We start from the raw sequence: 14,217 nt of genomic DNA on the forward strand, positions 1-14,217 counted from the left end.
TAATATCGCGGCGGCAGTTTGCAATAAAGAGGTCGAGGGCAGGTAGGAGGCCAGCACGGGGTGTCCAGGTGGACGGGGTGTGTTGGAGGTGGGAGAAGGGGTCGTCAGAGGGTGGGTGAGTGTCTTGATTGAAAAAGAAGGCACGGAGGCGAAGGCGGCGGAAGAATCGTTCAATGTCACTCCGTGTATTGAATTCAGGTCAGGAAGAGACCCCTGAAAAACTAGGGTTGACCTTTACACGAGGTATATGACCAAGACCAGAATCTTTGACAAAATAAGTGATCGACTTGTACATGCGATTGACCTATACATGAGCATGTACGGTATATATGAAAACATGAATTTGGACATTGTGGGAGGAAGAACTTAAAAAAGAGCATGATGTTTAAATGGAAACTAATTGCAGAACTTGATAATACAAAGGGTTTAGGAACGAACCATGGGGAACTGGTATGCTAGTACAAGTGATTAGGAAGGCAAATGGAATGTCGCAAGGGGAATACAATACAAAAGTAGGGAAGTTTACTGCAGCTGTACAGAGTATTGGTGAGAGCACATCCGGAATATTCTGGACAGATCCTTATTTTAAAAACATCTTTATAAGTCGTTAAGAGAAGGTTCACCCAACTCATTTCTGGACTAAGGGCTAATTTTATGAAGAAATGGTTGAACAGGTTAGGCTTATATTGACTGGAGTATAGGAAAACAAATAAGACCCTGGGTGGACTGGATACCAACAGAATGTTTCACATTATGGTGAAGATTAAAACTCAGGGGCAGAGATTAAGAGTACAAAGTTTGTCAATACATTTTTCTACTTTCACAATGCTGGTCAATTTACAGGTCACTCTTTAAGAATAAAATCCTATCATTAATCCCTATATTAAGAGCATGTTTACCTGGTCATACAGCATTTTATTATAATGCAAAATTGGCAACACCCTTGACTTATTTGTTAAAAGGTTTCCGATGCCACTATGACTCTCAACACCTCTGAGCAGCATGAATAACTTCAGAAGCCAGTCCAACTCCATTAAAATTCTGCGCATTGAAAATGCTTCTTCCACAATGGAGTTGGCAAGGTTGGGACTGCTAAGTGTGGGCTTGAGAGCTGTCACCATTCTCACTCCATTCTACGTTTCTAGCAATGGAAATGGGGATTTCCACACACGGAACCTGCCATCTGGCTATTAGACATATAAAGCTCACACAGAATGAGGGCCCATTAAAGCAGCAGCTTTTGTTCAAAATTTCAAAATCAATTCAGCTCTTTATAGAGTCGTACAGAATGGAAATAGACTCTGGTCAAACCAGTGCATGCCGGCCATAATCCCAAACTAAACTAGTCCCACCTGCCTGCAGTTGGCCCATATCCTTCAAAGTTGAGAGCGTGGTGCTGGAAAAGCACAGCAGGTCAGGCAGCATCTGAGGAGCAGTAGAATTGACGTTTCGGGCAAAAGCCATTCATCAGGAATTATTCCTGACGAAGGGCTTATGCCCGAAACATCAGTTCTCCTGCTCCTCGGATGCTGCCTGACCTGCTGCGCTTTTCCAGCACCACACTCTCAACGTTAATCTCCAGCATCTGCAGTCCTCACTTTCGCCTTATCCTTCTAAACCTTTTCTATTCATGTATTTATGCAGGTGTCTTTTAAATGTTGCGAATAGAGCTGGATCCACTACTTCCTCTGAAAGTTCATTCCATACATGAACCACCCTGTTGAAAAAAAGTTGTCCCTCATGTCTTTTTAAAATCTTTCTCCTCTCACATGAAGAGTATGCCCTTAAGTCTTCAATTCTCCATCTGAGGGAAAAGACACCTGCCATTCACCTTATCTATACCCCGCATGACTTTATAAACTTCGACAAGGTTTATTATCTCAACCTGTTACGCTCCAATGAAAAATGTTCCAGCCTATCCGGTCTGTTCTTATAACTCAAATTCTAGGCAACATCCTGATATATCTTTTCTGAATCCTCTCCAGCTTAATAATATCCTTCCTATAATAGGCCAACCAGAACTGCACACAGTACTGCAGAAGACACCTCACCAACACCCTGTATAACCCCAACATAACATCTCAACTCCTCGACTTAAAAAGTCTAAGCAATGAAGGCAAGTGTGCTAAACACTTTCTTAACTACCCTGGAGAAAGTGAGGACTGCAGATGGTGGAGATCTGAGTCAAAAAGGGTGATACAGGAAAAGCACAGCCAGTCAGGCAGCATCTGAGGAGCAGGAGAGTATACTCTCTTGCTCCTCGGATGCTGCCTGACCGGCTGTGCTTTTCCAGCACCACACGTTTTGACATTGTAACCACCCTGTCTACTTGTGATGCAAACTTCAAAGAATTATGTACCTGAACCTCCTTTGTTCACTCTTTATCTGGGCGGCACGGTGGCACAGTGGTTAGCACTGCTGCCTCACAGCGCCGGAGACCCGGGTTCAATTCCCGCCTCAGGCGAGCGACTGTGTGGAGTTTGCACATTCTCCCCGTGTCAGCGTGGGTTTCCTCCGGGTGCTCCGGTTTCCTCCCACAGTCCAAAGATGTGCAGGTCAGGTGAATTGGCCATGCTAAATTGCCCGTAGTGTTAGGTAAAGGGGTAAATGTTGAGGAATGGGTGGGTGGCGGGTCGGTGTGGACTTGTTGGGCTGAAGGGCCTGTTTCCACACTGTAATGTAATCTAATCTAATCTAATCTTATCGTTATTCTTTTGAAAGATATTTGGATAAATTTCAAAATAGGAGACAGTGACTTTGATCTAAGTTGTGTATCAATGGAAATGTTACAGACACACAGAAAAATAAACCTGTATGGAGTCATCCACCTTTTTTGCCCAGAAGACATAAATTGAGAAAATAAACCATTTAATTCCATCGATTTTTATCTGCTCTGTTCAACAGACAATCTAAATTTAGAAAAGTTTCACTGTAGGGTATTAAACAGTTAGGTTAATGATTTTCTTTCTCAAAAATGGAGGAGCAGGGAGTATACTCTCTTGCTCCTCGGATGCTGCCTGACCGGCTGTGCTTTTCCAGCACCACACGTTTTGACTTTGTAACCACCCTGTCTACTTGTGATGCAAACTTCAAAGAATTATGTACCTGAACCTCCTTTGTTCACTCTTTATCGTTATTCTTTTGAAAGATATTTGGATAAATTTCAAAATAGGAGACAGTGACTTTGATCTAAGTTGTGTATCAATGGAAATGTTACAGACACACAGAAAAATAAACCTGTATGGAGTCATCCACCTTTTTTGCCCAGAAGACATAAATTGAGAAAATAAACCATTTAATTCCATCGATTTTTATCTGCTCTGTTCAACAGACAATCTAAATTTAGAAAAGTTTCACTGTAGGGTATTAAACAGTTAGGTTAATGATTTTCTTTCTCAAAAATGTCTTCAGAGAAAAACCTTGTACTGCTTAATTACAACACAGATTAAGTGTTTTTACCTTTTCCATGCTCCCAGGAGCATGGACGCCTGTACGTAGCTTTGTTACTCAGGGACCTGCTATCTCCACAACAGCTCGATCAGTCCCACAAAAGATTGATGATCGAGTATAGACTGGAAAGGACGTGAAAAATCAATTCTGATTTAATAGCAGAGCAGCTTAAAACTCCCTTGCTGCCTTTGCCAATATACATAACTTATTAATTGAGAAAGGACACATGCATTTTTAACTTTATAATGATTATTCAATCTGTTTCTTTTCTAAAACCAAAAAACCAAACAACTCTCAAGCCTTTTGATGCAAAGTACTGCTTGACTTTGGTTTCAATTCACTTGTTCGCATGCCAGACTAAGTATTGCAAGAATTTCATGTTCTCAGTCCATACTCAGGTTCAGATCTATTGCAACAGTGCAACTCATCTGCTGACTAAAACGGCTCTTAGTGAGAAGCAGAATCACTACTGGACTCAAAATTAAGAATAGGAACATGAGAACAGGAGTACATGATGCAAACTAGTTCCAACATTGAATAAAATCATGAGTGATCTGTATTTCTTTTATAAAGAGTTCATTTCAATGCAGATGGTGGGCATACACTGGGGATTCACCTGATCCCCAACAGACACAAAAACTGCAGGTATTGGGTTGGGAAGTATATCCTTGTAATGTGTAATTCTGTAAATAGAAAAAAAAAATGGTGTGAAGATTGGCTCTAATCCCATCCTTCACCCACACGCATAAAATTCTGGTTTATGGGTGAAATCCCAAATTTCTTTGTGAGAGTCCTCTTCCTCAACTATGTACTATAAATAGTTCAAATGTTTTGCCTACTGACTGCTCTACATGCAGAGAGAGGGGTTTCATCAGGCTGTTTTGAGGCATTGTATAAAACCATTCAAGCTTTCCTGGGCAGTGCACTGAGTATAGGAGTTGGGGGCTCATGTTGTGGCTATAAGGGACATTGGTTAGGCCACTTTTGGGATACTGCATTCAATTCTGATCTTCCTGCTAGAAGAAAGATGTTGTGAAGCTTGGAAGGGTTTGGAAAAGATTGCCAGGTTTGGAGGGTTTGAGCTATAGGGAGAGACTGAATAGGCTGTGGCTATTTTCCCTGGAGTGTCAAAGGCTGAGGGGCGACCTTATAGATGTTTATAAAGTCACGAGGGGCACGGAAAGGGTGACAAGTCAAGGTCTTTGCCCCAGGGTAGGGGAGTCCAAAACTAGAGGGCATAGGTTTAAGGTGAAAGGGGAAGATTTAAAAGGGGCCTCGAGGGCAACTTATTCATGCAGAGCATGGTGTGAGTATCGCATGAGCTACTGGACATAGTGGTGGAAGCTGGTACAATTACAACATTTAAAAGGCATGGGTATATGAATAGGAAGGGTTTAGAGATGGTTGTGTGGTTTAGAGGGACATGGGTCAAATGCTTGTAAATGGGACTAAATTAATGTAGAATATCTGGCCAGCATGGACAAGTTGGACTCATGGGTCTGTTTCTGTGCTGGACATCCAGGAGACCTGATGCAGTCCAAAAGACAGTGTCCGAAGGAATGGAAACTTTGGTCAGTAATGGGTTATGAGAAGGAAGGACTTATCAATTATGCAATATAACTGTTATGTTTACTCTTCTCAATTAATCAGATTAATTACAAAATTTGGGACCTTGAGCAGCTGACAGAATAAACAAAACTCGTACCTTAAGTCCTGAGGAACGGAGTATAATAGTTCATGGGCTGCATCATGATCATGTGAGAGATCACAACACACAGGACATTGACTACCTGTCCAAATTTTACTCTAGAGACCTTTAGTAAATAAGGGAATGTGACAATTATGGGTAAGTTGGAGAAGCTCCTGCAAGTTTAAATACAGTCTGAATGACCATGATGATAGCTGAGACACAAGGTCCATGAACTGGCAGATTGGAGCGAAAGAGTGGAGCGTAAGAAATTGCAAATAATGATTGTGGGTCGAGACAAGGCTCTTGCATTAGTCAATGATCACATACTGGAGGTAGGCCAATTAATACAGACAGACACGAACATGCAAGTCAAAGTTGTAGCTTCAATAAAACAGTCCTTAAATGGAATTAGAAACAGAAATTCTAATGATAATGAGGTTTTGATGGTTGTGTATATACCTGAAATAATTTTTGCAAAAACAAAGAGAATTAGACAGTTGGAGAGAGTTTAGAGTACATTCTTAGAAACCAGTATGGATCAAGCGGTTTTATCACATAAAAGGATTTGTTTTGAAAAAGATCTTGTAGATGGGACTCGTTTGACTGAAGCAAGGCTATTTGCCAGGGGCTTTGTAGAGTGACTGGATGTTACAGATATTACAGCAAACTTGTCCACAACTTGGAAATAACCTTGAAATCCTTTGAGCCCTTTAGCTACATATTCATGGGAGAGTACAGATCAAAAGACACATGACCTGCATTTCTAAAAGGCAACACTTCTCAGACAGATGTGTTTCTGAAACAGCCCAAACAGCCTGCAACTGTAGATGATAATCCATAGAAACTGAAACAAAATGTATTGATGACCTGAATGAAATGATCAGGTGTGGCATCCCAGTATCGAATCTATCAGTGTGACCTGTTATGCTGAAATTAGGCTGTTTTAAACTAAAAGCTGCCCTCACAATGTTTGGTTGGTGTCACAAAGGAAAACTTTAAGCATCTTCATGGTGCTTGCTGATGATTTCTTTAGAGTGGTGATGCAGACTGAGAAATAACGGGGTGGAAAACAGAGTTACCGGCATTGACCTTTTTAAACATATTAACTTAAGTACTCAGCAAAGTAAATTCAGATTTTGGGGAAGATTTGTAGCTCAGGTTGTGGTTCAGGTTGTAAGCTTGCTCGCTGACCTGATGGGTTTGTTCTCAGGCGTTTCGTCACCATGCTAGGAAACATCATCAGTGAGCCTCCGGTGAAGTGTTGCTGTTCTGTCCCACTGACTATTTGTGTCTTGGTCTGTTGTGGTAGGTGCTATCATTTCCTGGTCTGTTTCTGAGAGGTTGGTAAATGGGGACAACATTTATATGCTTGTTAATGGAGTTCTAGTTTGAATGCCAGGCCTTTAGGAACTCTCAGGCATATCTTTGTTTAGCCTGTCCCAGGATGGATGTATTGTCCCAGTCAAACTGGTATCCCTTATTGTCTGGTCGTCATCACTGAAATGTCTTTGATGTATGGTAAGGTGGCTAGAGTCTGTAGGCGTGTTGTGTCTTTCTGTTTAGGTCTGTTGTGCAGGAATCAGCAAACTGTGCTTAGCGGTTAACCATTGTTCCTGAATACGTCATACAGGAGTTTCTCCTTGGCTTCTCGTAGCTCCTGGGCGCTACAGTGTGATATGGCCTGTTTAAATAATGTCCTGATGCAGCTCTGTTTATGGGTGTTGGGATGATTGCTCCTGTAGTTGTCTATCTGGTCAGTTTACGTGGCTTTCCTATAAAAGCTGGTCTGCAGCTCTCCATTGGCTTTTCGTTGTACTGTGACATCTCGGAAGGGGAATTGGTTATTGTTCCTTTCCCCTTTAGTGCATTTTATACCAGTAAGGATGTTGTTTATGTGTTTGCGGGTTTCTTCCAGCTTGTTGTGTTTCATGATGACAAAGTGGTCATCCAAATAGCGGACCCAAAGCTTGGGCTGGATTGTGGGAAGGGTTCATTCTAACCTCTACATAACTGCTTCTGCTCGAAGTCCTAATAGTGGTGATTTCATAGGCGTCCTGTTGATTTGTTTGCAGATCTTGTTGTTGAAGATGAAGTGGGTTCCGAGGCAAAGGTCTACTGGTTTGAGGATGCTGTCCTTGCCGATGGAGTTGGATTCCTGATTGAAGGGCTTTTGCCCGAAACGTCGATTTTGCCTGTCCTCGGATGCTGCCTGAATTGCTGTGCTCTTCCAGCACCACTGATCCAGAATCTGGTTTCCAGCATCTGCAGTCATTGTTTTTACCTCGATGGAGTTGGTGCTGTCAGGTGTGTGTGTCCATGGTTTGTCCTGCAGTGAGGCCAGTGTTTCTTTGGCCAGGGTGATGTTTATTGATGTGAATAGGGCCGTCACATTAAAGGAAACTGTGACCTTGTCGTCCTCTACCTTGATGTCTTTGATAACGTTAAAGGAATTCCTGGGTTGAGTGAATGGAGTGGGTTAAGTCCTCTACCAGGGGCGTCACAGTTCCTTTGCTAGCTTGTATATCAGTGTCCTGGGAAGTGAGACTATGGGTCTGAGGGGAGCCCCTTGTTTATGTACCTTTGGTGATCTGTAGAAACGTGGTTTGTTCAATCCTTCTGGTTTCATCCTTTGGTGGTCTGTCTTGTGTAGTTTCCTCAGGGATGCTGTACTACGATTTTCTAGCTGTGGAGTCAGGTCTATCTGTTGGTAAGTGTTGGTTTTGGTTAGCAGTGTGTTTGCTTTTTCAATTTATTGTGTTCTGTTCAGGATGACAGTCATGCCCCCTTTGTCTGCTGGTAGGATTATGATATCTCCGTCTTTTCTGAGTTCTTCCAGAGCTTTCCTTTCCAGTGTGTTGAGGGTATTCCCTTCTTTCTTCCTATTTAGTGTTGGTGCCACTGTCTATCTGATGGTTTGCTGGGTTTCTTCGGTCAGTCTGTTGTCTTTGAGGGTGGATTCCAGTGCTGCTAAGAAGTCATTTTTATCCACGTCCCGGTGGTTGATGTGCAGTCCGCTGATTCCTACACAATAGACCTAAACAGTGCCCAGAGACTCGAGCCACCCTACCAAACATCAAAGACATTTCAGAGATAATGACCCGACTACTGTGGCGCCTAGGCCTCATGGTAGCCCACAAACCTACCACCACACTGAAACAGCTCCTGATGAACTTAAAAAGACCCCGTACCCATAGCCAGCATAATGAACGTCATATACAAAATACCGCGCAAGTACTGCAACAAACATTACATTGGACAGATGGGCAGGAAACTAGCCACCAGGAGACATGAGCACCAACTAGCCACCAAAAGACATGACCAACTATCACTAGTTTCCATACACACAGATGAAGAGGATTACCAGTTCGACTGGGACAATACATCTATTCTGGGACATGTTAAACAAAGACTGTGTGAGAGCTCCTCGAGGCCTGGCATTCAAACCAGAACTCCATTAACAAACAGATAGATTTTGACCTCATTTACCAACTTCTCAGAAACAGAACCGGAAATGATATTACCTACCACAACAATCAAGACCCATAAATAGTATGAGGGACAGCACAGCAACACTTCACTGGAGGCTCACTGATGATGTTACTTAGCATAGTGACAACATGTCTGAGAACAAACCTACCAGCTCAGCGAGCAAACATACAACCTAAATTCAGAACACCCAAGAAAGCATTCCTCCCAGTTAATCCTGAAAGACTTGCTGGTCAGGCAACATTTACTGAGAAGGCAAGCTAACTTTTCAAGCCTCGATGACTTTTCAGAGCTCTGATGAAATGTCAGCTTGACTCGAAACCTTAGTTTGCTCTCTCTCTCTAAAGATGCTGCTCGACCTGCTGTGATTTCCAGCATTTTTTGTTCTCAGCACAGTTTCCAGCAGTTGCAGTAATTTATTCCCAATTACGAGACTTGATTGGTCAGTGAAACTGGATTTGATGGATTAGATTTGAGGTATAATAGTATATGCTTAGAATATATTCACAGGATGTGGGAGTCACTGAATTGGCCCCATTGCCTATCCTTAATTGCCCAGAGGGCACTTAAGAGTCAACCACATTGCTGTGGGTCTGGCAAGGTAAGGATTTTCTTCCCTAAAGGACATTTGTGAACAAGATGAGTTTTGCCTGACAATTGATGATGGTTTCATGGCTGTCATTAGACCCTTAATTAGAGTCATAGAGATGTACAGAACAGAAACAGACCCTTCGGTCCAATGTGTCCATGTGACCAGATATCTTAACCGAATCTAGTGTCATTTGCCAGCACTTGGCCCATATCCTTCTAAACCCTTCCTTTTCATATATCCAGCCAGATGCCTCTTAAATGTTGCAATTGTACCAGCCTCCACCACTTCCTCTGGCAGCTCATTCCATACACATACCACACTCTGCATGAAAACGTTGCCCCTTAGGTCTCTTTTATATCTTTCCCCTCTCACCCTAAACCTATGCCCTCTAGTTCTGGACTCCTCCAACCCTGTCTATTTATCCTATCCATGCCCCCCATGATTTTATAAACCTCTACAAAGGTCATCCTTTAGCCTCTGACACTCCAGGGAAAACAGCCCCGACCTATTCAGCCTCTCCTTATAGCACAAACATCCAACCCTGGCAATATCCAATGACATCTTTCTGAACACTTTCAAGTTTCAAAACATCCTTCCGATAGGAAGGAGACCAGAACTGCACATAATGTTCCAAAAGTGGCTTAACCACTTTTGTCCTGTACAGCCATAACATGACCTCCCAACTCCTATACTCAATACTCTGACCAATAAAGGAAAGCATACCAAATGCCTTGTTCTCTATGCTATCTACCTGCAACTATACTTTCAAGGAACCTCGAACGTGTGCTCTAAGGTCTCTTTGTTCAGCAACATTCCCCAGGACCTTGCCATTAAGTAAATAAATCCGGCTCTGATTTGCTTTTCCAAAAAGCAGCACCTTGCATTTATCTAAATTAAACACCACCTGCTACTTCTCGGCCCATTGGCCCATCTGATCAAGATTCTGTTATACTCTTTGCTGTCCACTACACCTCCAATTTTGGTGTCATCTACAGTTATGGCTAGTTCTCCCTGTATTCCATGAGATCTAACCTTGCTAACCAGTCTCCAGCGAGGAACCTTGTCAACGCCTTACCAAAGTCCACATAGATCACGTCCACTGCTCTGCCTGCATCAACCCTCTTTGTTACTTCTTAAAAAAAAAACTCAATCAAGTTGGTGAGACATGATTTCCCACACACAAAGCCATGTCGACTATCCCTAATCAGTCCTTGCCTTTCCAAATGTATGTAAGTACTCTCAGGATTACCTCCAACAACGTATCCACTATCGATGGGAGAAAGTGAGAACTGCAGTTGCTAAAGATCAGAGTCAAGAGTGTGGTGCTGGAAAAACACAACAGGTCAGGCAGCATCTGAGAAGCAGAAAAATTGACATTTCATCAGGCTTATGCCCGAAAGATCCATTCTCCTGTCCACCATCCATGTCAGGCTCTCCAGTCTATAGTTCCCTGACTTTTCCTTATCACCTTCCTTAAATAGTGGCACCATGGTAACAAACCTCCAGTCTTCCGGCACCTCACCTGTGACTATCAATGATACAAATATCTCAGCAAGTGGCCCAGTAATCACTTTTCAGCTTCCCACAGAGTTCAAGGGTACACTTGATCAGGTCCTGGGGATTTATCCACTTTTATGTGTTTCAAGACATCCAAAACCTTTTCTTCTATAATATTTTTTCAAGATGTCACCAATCTATTTTCCCACATTCTATATCTTCCATATTCTTCTCCACAGTAAACACTGATGCAAAATATTCATTTAGTATCTACTCCATCTCCTGCAGCTCCACACATAGGCTGCCTTGCTGATCTTTGAGGGGCACTATTCTCTCCCTAGTTATCCTTTTGTCCTTAATTCCAGACGTTTTTCATTTACCTGTCATGGTGGGATTTGAACATGGGTCCCCATAACATTACCTGGGTCTCTAGATTAAGTGTAGTGATAATACGCTGAAATAGTGAATGCTTCAATGACAAAGAAGCACTAAAAGCTTAAGAGTGGAGAAATGCATACTTACGCTTTCAAATTTAGGAGACCACGAACGTGAGGAGGACATGTGATTAGTCACTTTTAGCAATGCTGATATTTGATGGGTATTCTAATGCAGCTGGCTTCAAAATGATCCCAGTCCAACACTGGTACCTCCAAATCACGGTTTAAAAGGCCATTCTTTAGCTTGGGAACTTGAGAAAATAAAAAAGGTTTTTGAAAAGTGTTTTGTAGCTGAAACACTGGTTCCTGTACATAAAGTGGATATGGGATTCTATATAGCATATATCTTTAGTGGGATTCTGTATAACGCGTGTACTGCAGATAATATAGTATTGAGTATTATGTAGACAGCCAAGGTGTACTTTACAATAGAGAAGCATTAAGTTACAGATTGTCTTTGCTAGTTTGAAACAAATGCTGCAGAGAAAGGCTAATCACCACATCCAAATCAGTGATAAATTGCGATTAGCTTGTGCCCAGTCAAAGCCTGCTAAACTGAAAATGACCCATTTATTTCTACTGTTTTTTTTAACCTATTAACCAGTTCACAATCCATGCCAGCACACTCCGCCCAACTGCATATGCAGTAATTTTGGTTACTAACCTTTTGTGTCTCACCTTATCCAAAGCCTTCCAAAAAAAAAACAAATATACCACATCCACCAGCTTCCCCTCAACTATTCCACTGGTTACATTTTCAAAAAAAAATCCAAAAGTCAGAAACAAAACCCTCCAGTCCACAATTGTTTCCTGACATTAACAAAACTAAGAAGAGAATTTTTTTACCCTCTGGTTGAATAACAGCAATTCAATTTCTGATCGATGAAATTGAATTGATGGCCTTCATATAGTAAAGCTTTTGGGCCTTCAGGAGGCCTCAAAGGATGACTTGTGTCCAGCAGAAACACTTCAAAAGGATAGGATTCCTGACGTTATCCTCTGTTGATGGGGTGGTGCAGGATACGGGGCTGGCTGATTGACATTTGGAAGTTTGTCGAGGAAACAGGACAGAATCCTAAAGGAAAGGAGATCTGACTCATACATATGGCAGCCACCTCCTTTGGGTAAAAGTGAATTGCTCTGCCTTCAGCACAAGAAGTTTCAGGCCTGAGATACTGATTCTTGTATCTGGTACTTGCATACAGATGCAAAAAGGCCCCGATTTTCAAGCCTATAACTTAAAAACAGAAAATTATTTGAGGGTTGTGGACATATTAGGTATCATTACTTTATGGCTTGTCCATTTCAGGAATGAATCTCAAACCCCTTTCTCCACTATTTCAAGGGAAGCAAATAAATCATATCTCTGATGAAATAGCACAGGGAAGATCGAGACAAATGGGTCTGGTGAAGTGGTATAACCCCACAGTCTCAGTGTCCCTTGAAGTAGCAGATTGAAAGGTGGTAGGATGTAATTCCATGATATAATAATCTTACAGGCACTTTAGGTTCCAGATTTTGAACTTGCATCACTGAAAGCGTACAAAAACTATATGGAATGGTGAATGAAATCTGTCAGTCACAGGAAGTGGCACTGGTAACAATTTGCGGTGACAAGAGGAACAGTAATCTGGAACATGTCAGGACCATTGCAGAATGACTGACAGAAATTCATTACAAAGAACAGTGAACAACTACGTCTGATATTGGACTGCTGTGTGCACAGCCCCTCAGACTGCTGTCATGTCCATCTACCTAGCTAAATGACAGACTTTAATATCTTGCTCAGTTTCATGTTCCTCATTTCAGTTTGAGGTTTTGTTTTGTACGTGCATCAAACATTTGCAGTTTACCTTGCAGAATCTCTCATTTTACAGGGGGCAGCAAACTGTTCTGTGCTCCTCCATGTTTTGTCACAGTCGCACTGCTGGATGGGCGGCTCAGAACCTGTGGTTAGATTCATCTGGGACTAGCCATCTGCATGGCCCTATAGAGAGAGAGAGAGAGAGAGGGGAAAATGTCATTTCTCTACGTTGTAACAATCTTTTACATATCTTCCTGATCTAACTCAATTTCTCTTTACAACCTTCGAGTGCAATTCACAACACACCTTGATGCTTGCTGAAGCTTTGTAGATTAAATTAGATGAAAAACTCAATTTGGAGTGAGGATGCAGTTCAAAGCAAAATCACATGAGCGTTTGAGATAGAAGCTGCCTGATCTAATTCCCTCACCTGTTCAGAATTCAAGAGTTTGGATTGACTTTGTTTTAAAGGATTCTTGTGGTGTAGGGGTAGCGTCCTACCTCTGAGCCAAGAGGCCCTTGGTTCAAGTCCCACCAGATCTGGAGGTGTGTTCTAACATCCTGAACAGGCTGATTAAACAGAATTAATAGATATTTTCTAATCATGAGGAATTAACTTCAACAGTTTGAGTGCCACAATTATGAGGTCCAGTCTCATCAACACCTTACTCAAACCTTTCCACTCCCCTTTATCCTCTCTTTTATAACACACTTTATCTCCTGCATTAAATTCTGTCTCAGATGGCATTATGTATCTCAAAGCTCTCTTTTTTTTCCACTGAGACCTCAGCCTTGACAAAAACTTACTGTCCTGCATTCAAGGAATTGGAACAAATTGTTTGTATTGGAGCAGGAGGACTATCAGACAGAAGCGAAGGGATTTACTTCACAGACTGCTTGATGGATATAACACTTTACAATTATCTGGAGTGAAGTCTTTGCATGCAGGGATGTTTTCACCTTGCAATCTGGTTGCACAACTAAAATTTGTTGCAGCTTTTCATCAATCACTGCAGGACTGTCTTCAGAGTTGGTTGCTGAAAGGACTTTCAGACCAGATTATCGTGGGAAATCATGTCTCACAAACTTGATTGAGTTTTTTAAAGTAACAAAGAAGATTGATGAGGGCAGAGCAGTAGATGTGATTTATATGGACTTCAGTAAGGCGTTTGACAAGGTTCCCCATGGGAGACTGATTAGCAAGGTTAGATCTCATGGAATACAGGGAGAACTAGCCATTTGGATACAGAACTGGCTCAAA

The 14,217-nt window shown here is 42.0% G+C and overlaps 1 long non-coding RNA gene across 3 annotated transcripts in view; it reads right to left on the reverse strand.

Annotated features, from left to right (window-relative positions):
* LOC122558583 overlaps positions 1–14,217 on the reverse strand; it is a 167,921-nt gene that overhangs the window by 6,522 nt on the left and 147,182 nt on the right. Inside the window, exons 3-5 of one of the 3 annotated variants that reach the window (XR_006314188.1) lie at positions 13,006–13,139; positions 11,238–11,403; positions 4,048–4,133 (exon numbers count right to left, since the gene is read on the reverse strand). This is a non-coding gene — a long non-coding RNA (uncharacterized LOC122558583). Of the gene's footprint in view, positions 1–4,047; positions 4,134–11,237; positions 11,404–13,005; positions 13,140–14,217 lie in introns of those variants that run through there. The other 2 variants (XR_006314189.1, XR_006314190.1) reach the window with 2 other exon arrangements.

This window comes from Chiloscyllium plagiosum, chromosome 17 (genome assembly GCF_004010195.1).
Source record: "Chiloscyllium plagiosum isolate BGI_BamShark_2017 chromosome 17, ASM401019v2, whole genome shotgun sequence".
In the NCBI taxonomy this organism is placed as follows: Eukaryota; Metazoa; Chordata; class Chondrichthyes; order Orectolobiformes; family Hemiscylliidae; genus Chiloscyllium; species Chiloscyllium plagiosum.